This window comes from Rhinopithecus roxellana, chromosome 14, assembly GCF_007565055.1.
Source record: "Rhinopithecus roxellana isolate Shanxi Qingling chromosome 14, ASM756505v1, whole genome shotgun sequence".
Lineage (NCBI taxonomy): Eukaryota > Metazoa > Chordata > Mammalia > Primates > Cercopithecidae > Rhinopithecus > Rhinopithecus roxellana.
In genome coordinates, this window is record NC_044562.1 from 20684371 (window position 1) to 20698151 (window position 13781).

Genomic DNA, 13781 nt, shown 5'->3' on the forward strand with positions numbered 1-13781 from the left:
CAAAAATTAAAGACAAAGCAAGCATACAATAGCAAAAAGAAATGTTTTTAAAGATTAATAAATTTGTTAAATCTCTAGCAAGACTTATCAAGAAAAGAGAAGTCACAAATTAACCATATCACATACACTGCAAGCTAATTACAATTTTTTTGGTTCATTGGTTGACTGTTATAAAATAAACCATCTCAAAACTCAGTGGCTTAAACTAATATTTCTTTATTTTCTTTCACATGTCTGTGGGTTCGCTGGATCTCAACTAATTAGGCTGTGCTCAGGTGGCCAAGACAAGCATATGTATAGAAAGAATTGGGAACACAATGCAATCTACCATAATTATCTGCAACTTTATGACAATAAGTTTTGTGACACAGAAGAAATGGACAAATCACTTGAAAAACACAGCTCAAAACTGAAAAAAGAAGAAATAACAAATCAATGTTCCTATACTATTAAAGAAAATGAATGTGAAATTAACAACTCTTTCACAAATTTCTGAAATAGATGGCTTCACTGGCTAATTTTTTTTTCAAATATTTAAAGAAAAAATGACAGAAATGTTATAAAAACTCTTCCAGAAAATAAGATAAGATATAAGATGGCCCCATTCATTTTTGAGTTTTGCATGACCTTGATAGTAAAATCAGAAAAGGACATTAAAAGAAAAATTGCAGGCTAATATTTCTTACATACACAGGCAAAAATCCTACACAACATTACAATAAATCATATTCAATACTATATTTAATGGATAATACATCATGCTCAGTTTGATTTATATGAGGAAACTTTGAAAGATCAGTTTAACATTCAAAAATCAATAAATGTAGATCCCTACATCAACAGAATGAAGAAAAACACCATATGGCTATCTCAATAGAGATTCATATTTAAAAATGAGAGAACTAGAAACAGAAGGGAGCTTCTTCAATCTAATAAAGTATATCTACCCAAAACCTTTAGCGAATATCACATTCATTGTGGAAATACTAAACTCTTTCTCCTTAAGTTTGCAACCAAGTTGAAGATGTTCATGAGTAGTTCTATTCAGCATTGTCCTAAAAGGTTTTGCAGTGAAATAAAAAAAACGCATAACGTGTCCCAAGCTTAGACCAGAAAAAACAAAATAGCACTCACCAATGACATTGGAAGCATCAATATTTTAAATGTAAATTAAATGCAACCCAAGTTTACATATTTTTGTGATATATAGATATATATATCCATATACATATCTATATATCACATAGTATAGAAATATTACATACAGACACATATACCTATTTTAAGTGTGAGACAAATATAGACTTGACAAAATAATATCAAAATCTTATCTTGAAAAATAAACGTGAGAATTGGTAGGAGATTTCTAGGAGAAAGAAAAAGAATGAGAAAACAAATTATTGGTGACTAGATCTAATAGATACACTTTCAAGGTAAAACAATTAAAATGGTTTATGAATGGAAAGATTTCCCAGATACATTATTAAATCTTAAAATGTGCTCTTTGCTTTTTTTAAAAAAAGATAAATTTTTGTCCCTATAAGCACATTCATACATGAATTAACTGTATTTGTATAGTGTTTCTTTTTTAAGCGCACAATTCAGTATTGATAACTGTAATTCTCATGCTGTATGTTCATCAAAATTGCTTACAGTGTTACTGTTGGAAAACAAGGATGGAAATGGATGGGACGTTTCTCTACTTTGTACTTTACTGTAAAATGTTTGCATTTTCTAACGATGTACATATTTTACTAATTTCATTGTTACTTTTAAGAAAGGTTCTTATTCTTATATAGTGAAATTATGAAGTATTATTTTATTTGCTTCATTATACAACTCTAAAAATATTACACATTTTATAATAAAAAGAGGGCCTAGAGAGCTGATCTGGAATGATCTTTAACTGACATGTCTGCTTAGTCTGTAATTACAGGGCTCTAGTAGCAGGTGTTAAAGACATATAAAAAACACTGACTGAAATCAATGGCTTTTGTTTTGTTTTGACTTGACTTTTAGTTTTCATAAAAGGAATTTTATTCAAGGAATCTTTTATCGCTCCCCTAACCCGAGTCCTTTGAAAGCTTTTTTCAGAAATTCTGCATTTTCCTTAAGTACTGGCAGCAGGAGCTGAGAGTTCTTTGCACCCAATGTGAATGTTCTTTTTTTTTTTTTTTTTTTTTTTTTTGACTAGTGTGTAACTGGAAAACTTTTTGAGGTTTTTAATTTTTTTAACAAAAAATATTAAATTACTTCATCATTGGAAGGCCCCTGTATACTTTAATATTTCAACAAATAGCCTGGTAACCTCACAGAAGCAGGAAATGAATTAAAATCATAAAATGTAATAAACATTTTAAATGAGCTCACATCTCTGTGCTCAGCTTAAGGCAGTGTGGAACCCTGACAGCTCATGCCAGAAGTTACATGACTCAACCAGCCTCCTGGCTACTAGGTAGGAAAGTTGCTGGAATGAGAGACTTCATGGAGTTCAAAACAAAAACTTTAGCAAATGGTTAGCAGAGAATTCTGGAAAGTATGCAAAGAATGCAGTTCTTTAGCTAAATTACCTAAATGGAAATTACTCACCAAGGAGCATCATTCTTCTAGAAATTCTTGGTCATTCCACTCTGTCAATTGTTTCCTTTACTGTGGGAAAAAATTACAAATTTTGATGTTTCAATTATATTGATTTGTTGATTCCTATCGCCCTGAAGCCTTGTCAGGGTTCATGGTGTATTTAAATATCTTGTCTAATTTTGGTATTCATACTTTTTAAAGGATACAGAGTAATAGAGATACCTTAGGAAGTATTCCACTGTACAATAATTAAAAGAATAGAAAAATGTGTACCCTATTTTAAAAAGATGAAAGATACTTGTTGATGAGAATGTAGGAAAAGGAAATTTCTGCACATTGTTGATGGAAATGTAAAGTAGTTCAGCCTTTATGGAAAACTGTATGAGGTTCCTCAAAAACTAAAAATGAAATTACCCTGCAATCCAGCAATCTCACCTCTGGGTATTTAAACAAAAGACTTGAAATCAGTACGTAGAAGAGATGTCTGCTCTCTCATGGACATTGCAAGCACTACTTGTAACCGCCCAATGGGTTCTTCGTGACCACTGCCCAGATACAGCCAATTTATCAAGACAGTGGAATTGCAATAGGAAAAGAGCTTAATGCACACAGAGTTGGCTAGACAGGAGGCTTGAGTTTTATTACTTGAATCAATCTTCCTGAAAATTCGGACACTGGAGATTTTTAAGAATAATTTGGTGGGTAGGGGGCGAGGGAGTGTGAAGTACTGATTGGTTGGACTGGAAATGAAATCACAGGGAGTCGAAGAGGATTATTTTTGCTGTCTTCTTTACCTGGGTGGGAGAACGTAACTGTTGAGTAAGATTACTGGTCTACATGGTGCTAGCTGGTCCTTCAGAATCCTGGATCTGAAAAACATATCTTGAACACCAATCTTAGGTTTTATAACAGCAATGTTACCCCTAAGAGCAATTGGGAGGTAAGGAATCTTGTGGTCTCTGGCTGCATGATGCCTAAACCATAATTTTAATCTTGTGGCTAATTTGTTAGTCTTACAAAGGTGATCTAGTCTCCAGGCAAGAAGGGGGTTTGTTTCAGGAAATGGTTGTTATTATCCATGTTTCATAGTTAAACTATAAACTAAATTCCTCTTATAGTTAGTTTGACCTACACCTAGTAATGAACAAGGGCAGTTTGGAGGTTAAAGGCAAGATGGGATAAGTTAGGTCAGATTTTATTCACTACCATAATTTTCTCATCGTCATAATATGTGCAAGGTGGTGTCATACTCTCAATAGCCCAGTCATGGAGTCAACCCAAGCATCCATCAACAAATGAATGGGTAAATAAAATGTGATATATATGCAAAATAGAATACTATTAGCCTGAAGAAGAAATAAATTTTTTCATTTGTGCGAACATAGATGAATGGAATAAGGAAACATTATGTTAAGTGAAATAAGCCAGGCACAGAAAGACAAATACTGCATGTTCTTACTTACAGATGTAATCTAAAATAATCAAACTCAAAGAAGCAGAGAGTAGAATGGTGGTTACAAAGGCTGGGGTTTGAAGAAATGGGAAGACTATGGTCAAAGGTTACAAAATCTTAGACAGAAGTAATATATTTTTTGTTCTTTTAAATATATTGGCCAGCATGATTGTTATAGTAAATAATATTGTATTGCACATTTCAAAATTGCTAACAGAATGAACTTCAAATGGGGTCACTAAAATAATAAGTGTTTGAGTTGATGGATTTATTAATTACCTTGATTTAATTATTTTACTTGTAGTACATTTACTCCCATAAACACATACAACTATGATTTATTAATTCACAATAAAAATTAAAAAATAAAATGATAAATTCTTGTTCACTCTGTAAATAAATTAGTAATTACAAAAAAACAAAAACAAAACTCTAGGCTGAACATTTTTTACTTTGAAAATGTTATTTTCATGAAACTAGAGGAAAAGAGTGGAGCAATCTCTCAAGAATTATAATAAATTTTTCTTTGCTTTTTTGTTTCCCTTTTAAAAACATTTTCACTACCATTTTAATAAGTTCTAGAAAAATATCAGTTGAGTCAGTCCAACATGGGCTTCCAGAGCAGGGATAGAAGCATTAGCTTTACCTCTGATGTCATTTATAAAGTAAAATAAAAAGTATTTGTGCTTGTTTAAAAGGGAAGCAGAAATAACAGTAAAAACAGAACAGGTAGTCTTCATATTTCAAAGACAAGTTCTGAAAAAATACATATGAGTCACTGAAACTTAAATCAGTTTTTCTTATAAAAGAATGTGAAGCTATGTGAAGATTCACAGAAAAAGCACTGTTTTACTATTACCATTAACATTTGGGAAAGTATATCTTGGGAATCATAGTCAAGATCCTTTTTTTTTTTTTTTTTTTTTTTTTTTTTTGAGACGGAGTCTTGCTCTGTCGCCCAGGCTGGAGTGTGCAGTGGCCGGATCTCAGCTCACTGCAAGCTCCGCCTCCCGGGTTTACGCCGTTCTCCTGCCTCAGCCTCCCGAGCAGCTGGGACTACAGGCGCCCGCCACCTCGCCCGGCTAGTTTCTTTTTGTATTTTTTAGTAGAGACTGGGTTTCACCAGGTTAGCCAAGTCAAGATTCTTTATGTGCAAGTAACAGAAGCCAGCTAGCTCGCTGACTATGAAATGAGAATTTGTTAAAAGGAAACAGGGTTTTCTCTCAGAACTCAGGGATGCAGACTAGCTGCCTAGGTGCTAGGACTGGGGACTAACTATAAAACCGTCATGGTGACACCTCCGTCTATTGTCTCTGCCTCCCTGACCCCACAGATGGGCTTCTGCTGCTCCCTCCATCCTGTACGGCAGGCATCTTTTGTTAGTCTTACCTAATAGCTTCTGAGGCTCATCTAGTCACTTTGAAGAATCCGTATCAGCCTGACCAGACTGACTGTCAGTTCTAATTCCAAATACCCATTCAATTGGCCTACTTTGGATCATGTATCCATCCAAAGTCCCGTTGGCTGTGAGGATGTTTGTCCTATGGAGGATGCTGTTCTTAGAGAAATAAAGAGTTAGGCAGTGCAAAAATCCAAACTAGCACAGCATCCAAAAATGACACCACAGTCCAAGATGACTCCGGGTGGTGCTGGTGCTGTCGGAATGGAGGGGAAAAGTCAGGACGGCTTGGGACAGCACTGTGTAACTACAGCAACAACTTGTTCACTCTTCCTGTTTACATCAGAGACAATATAATACCTCTCTACGCTGGTAGCCGCGCAGGTCAGCCTAGCTGTGTTGAAGAACAAGGCACAGTTGTCCCAGTCATGGGAAAATTGAAATGGTTTCTAATACCATCTCATTTGCTTGTGCATATGTAGACATGCTCTTTAATAGCTGGATTCTGCTAGGCCTTTCATAAAAATCCTTTATATGTTTTCAGACTTTATTGAGCTAAGCGAGTTCATTGGAAGCCCATATCCATCTTACAATGCCAGCGATTTTTCTCCTCACTTTACAGGATAGAACATGGAGAGTCCGAGTTTACCCTGCAGAGATTCAGAAACCCTGATGATACAATCGTGAGATGTTGTATAACTTCTGGGAAATCTCATATATGCTGAATTAGTATTTTCTTGCTTTAATGTGACAACCGTTTTTGGGAACAGCAAAGTGATATCAGAATGGCAGTTATTAACAGTTTTTACGTGAAGCATACACCCAATAGAATGAGAATGCAGTCATGTGAAAGATGGCATTAGATAGTAAAAATCTAACGTTAAGCAAAGTTGACTGTTAGTGTTCTTCCTCCTAGGCCATACTCCTTATTCCTAAACCCTCGTTCTTAATCCTTAGGTGTAGAACTTCTGTGGCAAGGGTTCTGGGGTGTGAAAGAAAAGTTCATAGAGTTTATAAAGGCTTCTCTAACTTGAAAACTCTTAATACTCTAGACTCAGTCTCCCCAGCATAGGTGACTAGTAAACTCTCTGATCTCCATTGTAGCCTACTATCTGCTGTTTCCTTCTATATATTTTTGATTCTCACCTTATATATCCATAGCTTAGAAAGCAGCCAACAATTTGAGTGGAGTATGTGTATAGACTTTACAGCAACTTTCCCTGTGATTCTCTTCTCTAAGAATGTTGGCTCTCAATTCCCAGCTTTAGGCCTGAGCTCCATTCTCTTACCCCAAAGCAAACCGAAATTTTAATTTCTGAAAATGTACATTTAAAAAGAAAGCCTTCTGGATGATTTGTAGGTGAAGTAAAATTTTAGAACTACAGGCCTAGAGTCTAGACCTAGATATACTTTGTCCCAGTCTCATGGGAACGTACCCTGGCTCTATATTAAAACCCCATCTTTCCCAGTGAGTAAAGCAGGACTACAGTACCTTGGTGAGTGCTGGGACATGTACATTAAACATGCTGTTTTTTTCCACCTTTCCACACAGGCGCTTACTTCATATGATTAAGCTTCCAGGCTTTTCTCCTGGTTCCTATAAAGCTTTGTTCTGAATTTATGCCCCTATGGGAGCCTGGGGCTCTACCAAGCTGCTTATCCTGTATCAACTCCATTTACTTGAAAATATTAATCGGGTTGCTTCAATAAGAGCCACTCAGCATTCCAGAAGCAAAATCCTCTACTGACTACAAGAATTTCAACAGCCTAGAAACTCCTCCAGTTTTCCTTTAGATACCAATAGAATCCTGGACTAGACTTTAGTATATCCGACCAGATTGAAAATGAATGTGATTATTGACCATCCCTGCTGGGATGCTGCTCTGTAGCCAGGTCATTCTTCCCAACCAAGGCTCTCAAACTTTCTGTCTTGTCTTCTCTATTGTGATCTCAGAATACCCTGCTGCAAATTCATATATATATATATATATGAAAGAAATATAAAGGAATATTGAAGTTGAAGAAATTTTATCTAATCTCCTCATTTTATATATAATAAATCTACATGCTTATCAACTGACAGATTCAGAGCTAGAATAAAGTCCTCCTTTAGGGAAAAGGGAGTCTTTTCCACAGTCTCTGTATTCTATTACCTAGAAGGCCGCCTCTACTTCTATGGGGGTGTCTGTTCACACAATATGCCATCTGAGGGCTGAGGAACAATGAGAATGCAGTGAAAAGATAACCAACATTCCTACAGCTTATGCCTTTAGAAAAAAAATTAAGACAGTGAGGACACAGGATGCTAAAGTAGAATAAAAATGCAAATATGCTTTAGTTAAGTGTTTGTAAAATCTATGTCTCAGGGCTACAGTGGGTGGGTTGGGCTAAATGAGGACCCCAAGGCAGTGCTCCATTTCCTGCCACCCTGCTTCAATTGCAGTGGCTCCTCATTTTCTGTTACTATTTATCTTATTATGGAATTATTTATATCTACAGATGGTACAAAATAATAATATTAAGTTTGTATATTGAATGCTTACCTTAAAAGTAGAATGGAAGTCCCCTAATGTACCTTTCCCTAATCTTTTCTCTCATCCTCTATCCTGATAAAACTCCATCCTTAATTTGGTGGCTACCATTCTCATTCATTGGCTCTACTTTATATGTACATATATAACTATATACACACACTTGAAGACCTAAATATATACATCTATATATGTATATATCCACACATAAGGTTATCCCTCAGTATGCATAGGGATTGGTTCCAGAAACTTCCAAGGATGTCAGAATCCAAGGATGCTCAAATCCCTGATGTAAAGTGGCATAATATTTGCATATCACCTATGCACATCCTCCCATGTTCTAAGATTTACAATGTCCTCCATCTCCTTGAGTTTCTGCCTATGTTCCATCTGTCTGACATAAATATTCTTCTCATTTTCTTCTGCCACATTTATTCTTCCTCCACTTTCAGGATCCAACATTTCTCCTGCATAATGGGTGGCAAAATTTTTCTTTAAGATTCAATGTAATCATTTTCTTATCTGTAAAGGTTTCCCTTAACTGCCTTAGGGACTGTTAGACGTTCCTTCCAAAGGAATGAACTTACTTATTTTCAGGTCTGTCCTCCTCTAAATACTACAATACTGGAAAACAGAGTTTGTCTGGTTTGTTTTCCCAAGGACCAGGCATATGACAAGTTTGTAATAACTGTTTGTTGAATGACAGAATGATTGGTAAAATGATAGAAAAGTGGGGGGTTAGATTCTATTCAAATAGCTATATATTCCAATATGATAAATGTGGTACATATGCTTTAGATTACAAAGCACGCTACCCTATGCAAGTATAAAGTTATTAATGGAATGGTTGATTCTAATTTCAGAGCCTTGCAACTGCTCCCTTCCTAGCTCCCATCGTGAACCTGTCACCTTTTAATATGTTTGGGACAGATTTATAATGACTAGATCTGTGACCTTTTCTACTGTTGCCACCAATATAATATGGGAGACACTTAGCTCTGAAAGATAACCAATTACTTAAAACTTGCTTTCAATGTTAGCACTTAGCCTAATTTGACCAGAGGTCCTTTCAAAATGCCTTCTCAGCAAAAATGTTCAACACAGCCCTACTCCAGCTGAAGCCACTTACTCCAGCTGCAACTACATCTTCCAGATGTCTGGAATGGTAAGAAAAAAGTGAAATTCATTACTCAGCTTTCACAATTGTATTAGGTGAGAAAGTGATGAATAGACCCCCCAAAAGACTGTGACACTCTTGATACAGATAAACCTTTTTAGATTGCTTTTCTGGTTGAGAGTCATCCAGAGCACTCTGCTATCATTTATTGTAAAATCAGGAGTCACTCAAGAACTTCAAGGCTAAATTTGCATCAATTCATTTATTGCTTTCATTATATCTAGTTGAATGCTGCTGAGCATTTTAAGTAGTTTAGGAATTATAAGTGTTTCTACCAGAATATATTAACCAGGAGATCATTTTCCCTCACTCCCTTCCTTGTCAAATTGTAGACATCACATAAACAATTCACTAAAATTAAAACAATTGATTTAAATACATTGTGCATGTAAGTATGAGTCAGAGCATCCTAATATATGAAGCTAGGACTTGCTTGCAAATTAAGCTCCTTAGCTTTTTCCCTGAGTAAAACTGAAACTCCAGAAGTAGTATAGTGTATACTGTTCTCTGCTGTATCCTTGGTACCTGAAACAAGGCTGAAAATTGTATGCAATATTTCAAGAGGCAAGAATATTATAACATACACATTTGAGTGAAGAAAACAAAAGTCAGACAATTTAAGTAATGTGTACAGGGTCAACCCCTGAGATTTGTTTTATTAGGCCAAAACCTGCACACCTGCCAATCCTGCAATCTTTTGTGTTCCCTTTCATGGCTCCTTGAGGATATAGATTCTATTCTAGAGTAATCATCTTGCAGTGTTTTTCTTTTCTTAGAGATGGGGTCTGACTCTGTTGCCTGGGCTGGAGTGAAGTGGCACATTCGTGGCTGTCTCCCACCTCAGTCTCCTAAGTAGCTGAAACTACAGGAATATGCCATCATGTCTGGAAAAAAAAATTTGTAGACACAGGGTATCACCATGTTGCCCAGGCTGGCCTGGAACTTCTGGGCTCAAGTGATCTCCTGCCTCAGCCTCCCAAAGTGGTGGGATTACAGATGTGAGCCACTGCACCCAGCCTGGGAGTTGTATTTTAAAGAAACATCTTTTTGTACTTCCAGGTTATTTCTCATTGCTAAGACAGTGAGCAGTGACAAGCATTTACCTAATGTAAAGTGCCAACAAGCTGGCATTAGTGTTCTAATTATTCAAAATAGCCACCAGACAGTTATGACTCCCAGAAAAGACAAGAATCAACTTGTTCATATTATATCATTCCTGTTTACTGTAGCGTAATGCTGGGGTTTCCTCCTGGGTATGTACCATCTTCATTAATTCTTGTAAATGCCTGTTTTTTTGTTCTTCTCTGATAATTCTTATCACACTCATGTATTCTGTTTTGTCTTAACTGAAAACCGTACACTGTTAAATATTTGGGGTTTAACAGGCAAAATTCAGATTATAGAATCACAGAATTTTCTATCTGGAAAGGAAGGGAAAACTATACATCTATATCTAGTCCAACCCTTTAATTTTACTTGCTTAGAACTGAGGCTTGAAGAGGCAAAGAGAGCTATGAAAGGCTAACAGTTGTATTTTAGAGTGTATTTAGCTGTGTATTACGAGTTAACAAGTGCTAAGGTGGGAGGTGGTAGTATTTAATAGAAGAGGAAGGAGTCATTGAGAAGACAGGATGAGCAAAGACTTTAAACTGAGGAAGTTATGTTAGAGGTGATCGTGGGTAAAGCAATGCAGGCAGAATTAACAGAGCAACAACCCTCAGCACCAGCAGGCCTGGGTACCTTTCAGGAACAGCAAGGAGAATTGTAGGTATAAGCCGAGTGAGCAGGACTAAGAGCTGTTGCAGAGGAGGTCAGAGAGATGAGCATGGGGTCGTGAGGAAGATCATCTAGAGCGTAAGTACTAAAGTAGTTAGAAAAAGGAACACAAAATATATTCTAAGAAACCGCAAAGTGAAAAAGGACTAGGCAGATCAATACAACCAAAAAGTTATTTCTTTTAATAGATTAGTAATAACCAAACCTCTGGTAAAACTTACTGAGAAAAAAGAAAAAAGTTACAAATATATAATATTATAAATGAAACATGAGAAAGAACTATGGATAAGGTGGACATATAAACTAAAACGTGAAGATATTACCAACAATTTTTAACTAATAAATATCAAACCACAGACAAAATAGATGAATTCTGAGAAAACATGTCTCTCCAAAGTTGGCACAGGAAGAAATAGAAAATCAAAATAATTTTAAAAACATTAAAGTAATTGAAAAAATAATATGGTTGTTCAAAATAAATGTCATGCCCCAGTGGTTTATAAGTGTTTTCAAGTGACAGTTATACGTTTAGATCATTCCCTTCTGGAAACAGAAAAGAGGAAATTCTTTCTATCTCTTTTGTCATTTTGTCATAACCTTGAATCCAAGCCAGAGAATGTAGTTTGAGAGAGGGAAATTATCAACCCATGTAACTCTTGGATGTAGAGATAAAATTCCTAAAAATAGAGCAAATCAAGCAACGCGTACAAAATATAATAGCCAACTCCAAATTAGTCATGACTCAGAATGCAAGACCAGGTTCAGTACTTTTCATTCGTCTGTGACTTTTCCTTCCGCTTTCAACCATGAAAATCTCTAAAGTCGTCTACACATGGCCGTTCACCAAATGACCCAATCTAATTCCCCAGCCCTCTCCTCTACTACTTAAAGGTGAAAGCTAACATTTATCTGGAGTCTTACAATATCAGAGTGCATGTATTACTTGACTTATTACTCTTAAAACCATGAGGCTAAAATTTCCCATTATTCCCAATTGCCAAATGTGAAAGGTGAGTAATTTGCCAAATGCCACGACTCTGATAAGTGACATGGCCATGAAGGAAACTCAGGCCATCTCATGCCAAATGCTCTTCTTTTTCCACTATCGCATGATGCTTTCCAGCAGGCTGAAAAGCTGCAGTCATGCTCCTCTATATCCCCTCACAAATATTCTTACAGATGCACTCCCTAGTAAAGCAAATGCTATCTTAAGCCTCTTTTGAAATCATTCTCACAATCAATTATTTCCATGAAAAAAATGTTCTCCTCCCCAAATCTCAGGTGGATTGATGACTGCTTTATGCAGGTCCTTCTTCACTGGAGGAACCACTTCCTGTTGAATAAAGACAGCTCTGTGTTCCCACTGCATTCCAGGAATATAGGACACATTTATGTAGGGTTATTTGGGACTTGACTCCATTCCTGTTGTAGTATTCAAGTTCAAATTTTGGAGTTCTTTATTTCCCACTGAAAATAAATATATTGTACAGCTTAGACCATTCCATATGCATAATAAATTTTTGTGGAAGAAATCACTACTTGATAGGCTTTCAGTTTCTCATTAAAATAGTTCAGAAGTTTTCATTTTTATGAAATATTTTAGACATGCAAAATGTATAAAATGATATGGTGCATATCCTTCACCATGCTATTCAGCTTAGACAATAAGCATTACTGGCCGTGTGCAGTGACTCACACCTGTAATCCCAGCACTTTGGGAGGCCAAGGTGGGGGGTCAGGAGTTTGTGACCAGCCTGGCCAATGTGATGAAACCCTGTCTCTACTAAAACTACATGCAAATTAACTGGGCATGGTGTTGGGTGCCTGTAATCCCAGTTACTCTGGAGGCTGAGGAAAGAGAATCACTTCAACCTGGGAGGCCAAGATTGCAGTGAGCCAAGATAGCGCCACTGCACTCCAGCCTGGGTGACAGAGTGAGACTCTGCCTCAAAAATAAATAAATAAAATAAACACTACCAACCAAAGTTCTTGTACATCCCTACCCATGCACCTACTCCATCATTCTGAATTTAAGGCCTCCCATTTTCATTCCTTTTGTTTTTATTTTTTCTGTTTATGAGTGAATCCCTATATAGCCATACAAATACATTCCCTAGTTAAAAGCAGAAGCAGAAAAGCGGATGATACATTTTACTGACTCTTTTAGATCTGCAGTTAGATTTCCCTCAGGGTTTGTTGGACTAATATTCAATTGAAGCATCAGGCTACTATTTATTTTTAGTCTGGAAAAACATATATGGTCAGTATCTCAGGTCCCAAGAGGAAAAACAGGAAAATGTTTAGGTCGCCAGCTGTTTCATTGAGTCTGAGAAGATTTACTTAGACTTCATTGCTTCTGTTTCTCACTAATATATTTTTATCCAGAAACGAAGTATTCTATTGTCATTTCTTCCTCTCTGAGAAATTAGACATGCTAAATACAATAAAAAAAAAAAACACTTTTTTTCTTTTTTACTTTCAGGATGATTTTTAAAGACACAGGGATTTATTTCATGGAATTTAAAACACAATTTACAAAATTAATTACAGTAATATGAAGACTTTGTGATATATAGAATATAATGTAATTTGAGATATATAATTCATCTAATCTAATATATATTATTTTATTATGTATTTTATTATAATGTATAAGATAATACATATGAATTTATATAATTTATATAACAATGAGAATTTTAGATTTTGGTGTTTTATTTATATAATTACTTTTATGTGTTCCTTTTTAATTTAAAATATTTAAGGTCATTTTAAGGAAATATTTTAAAAAGAATATTAAAATGAGTATTCATGAACTAACTACTCAGCTTAAGAAATAATTGTTAACAATATATCAATCTGTGA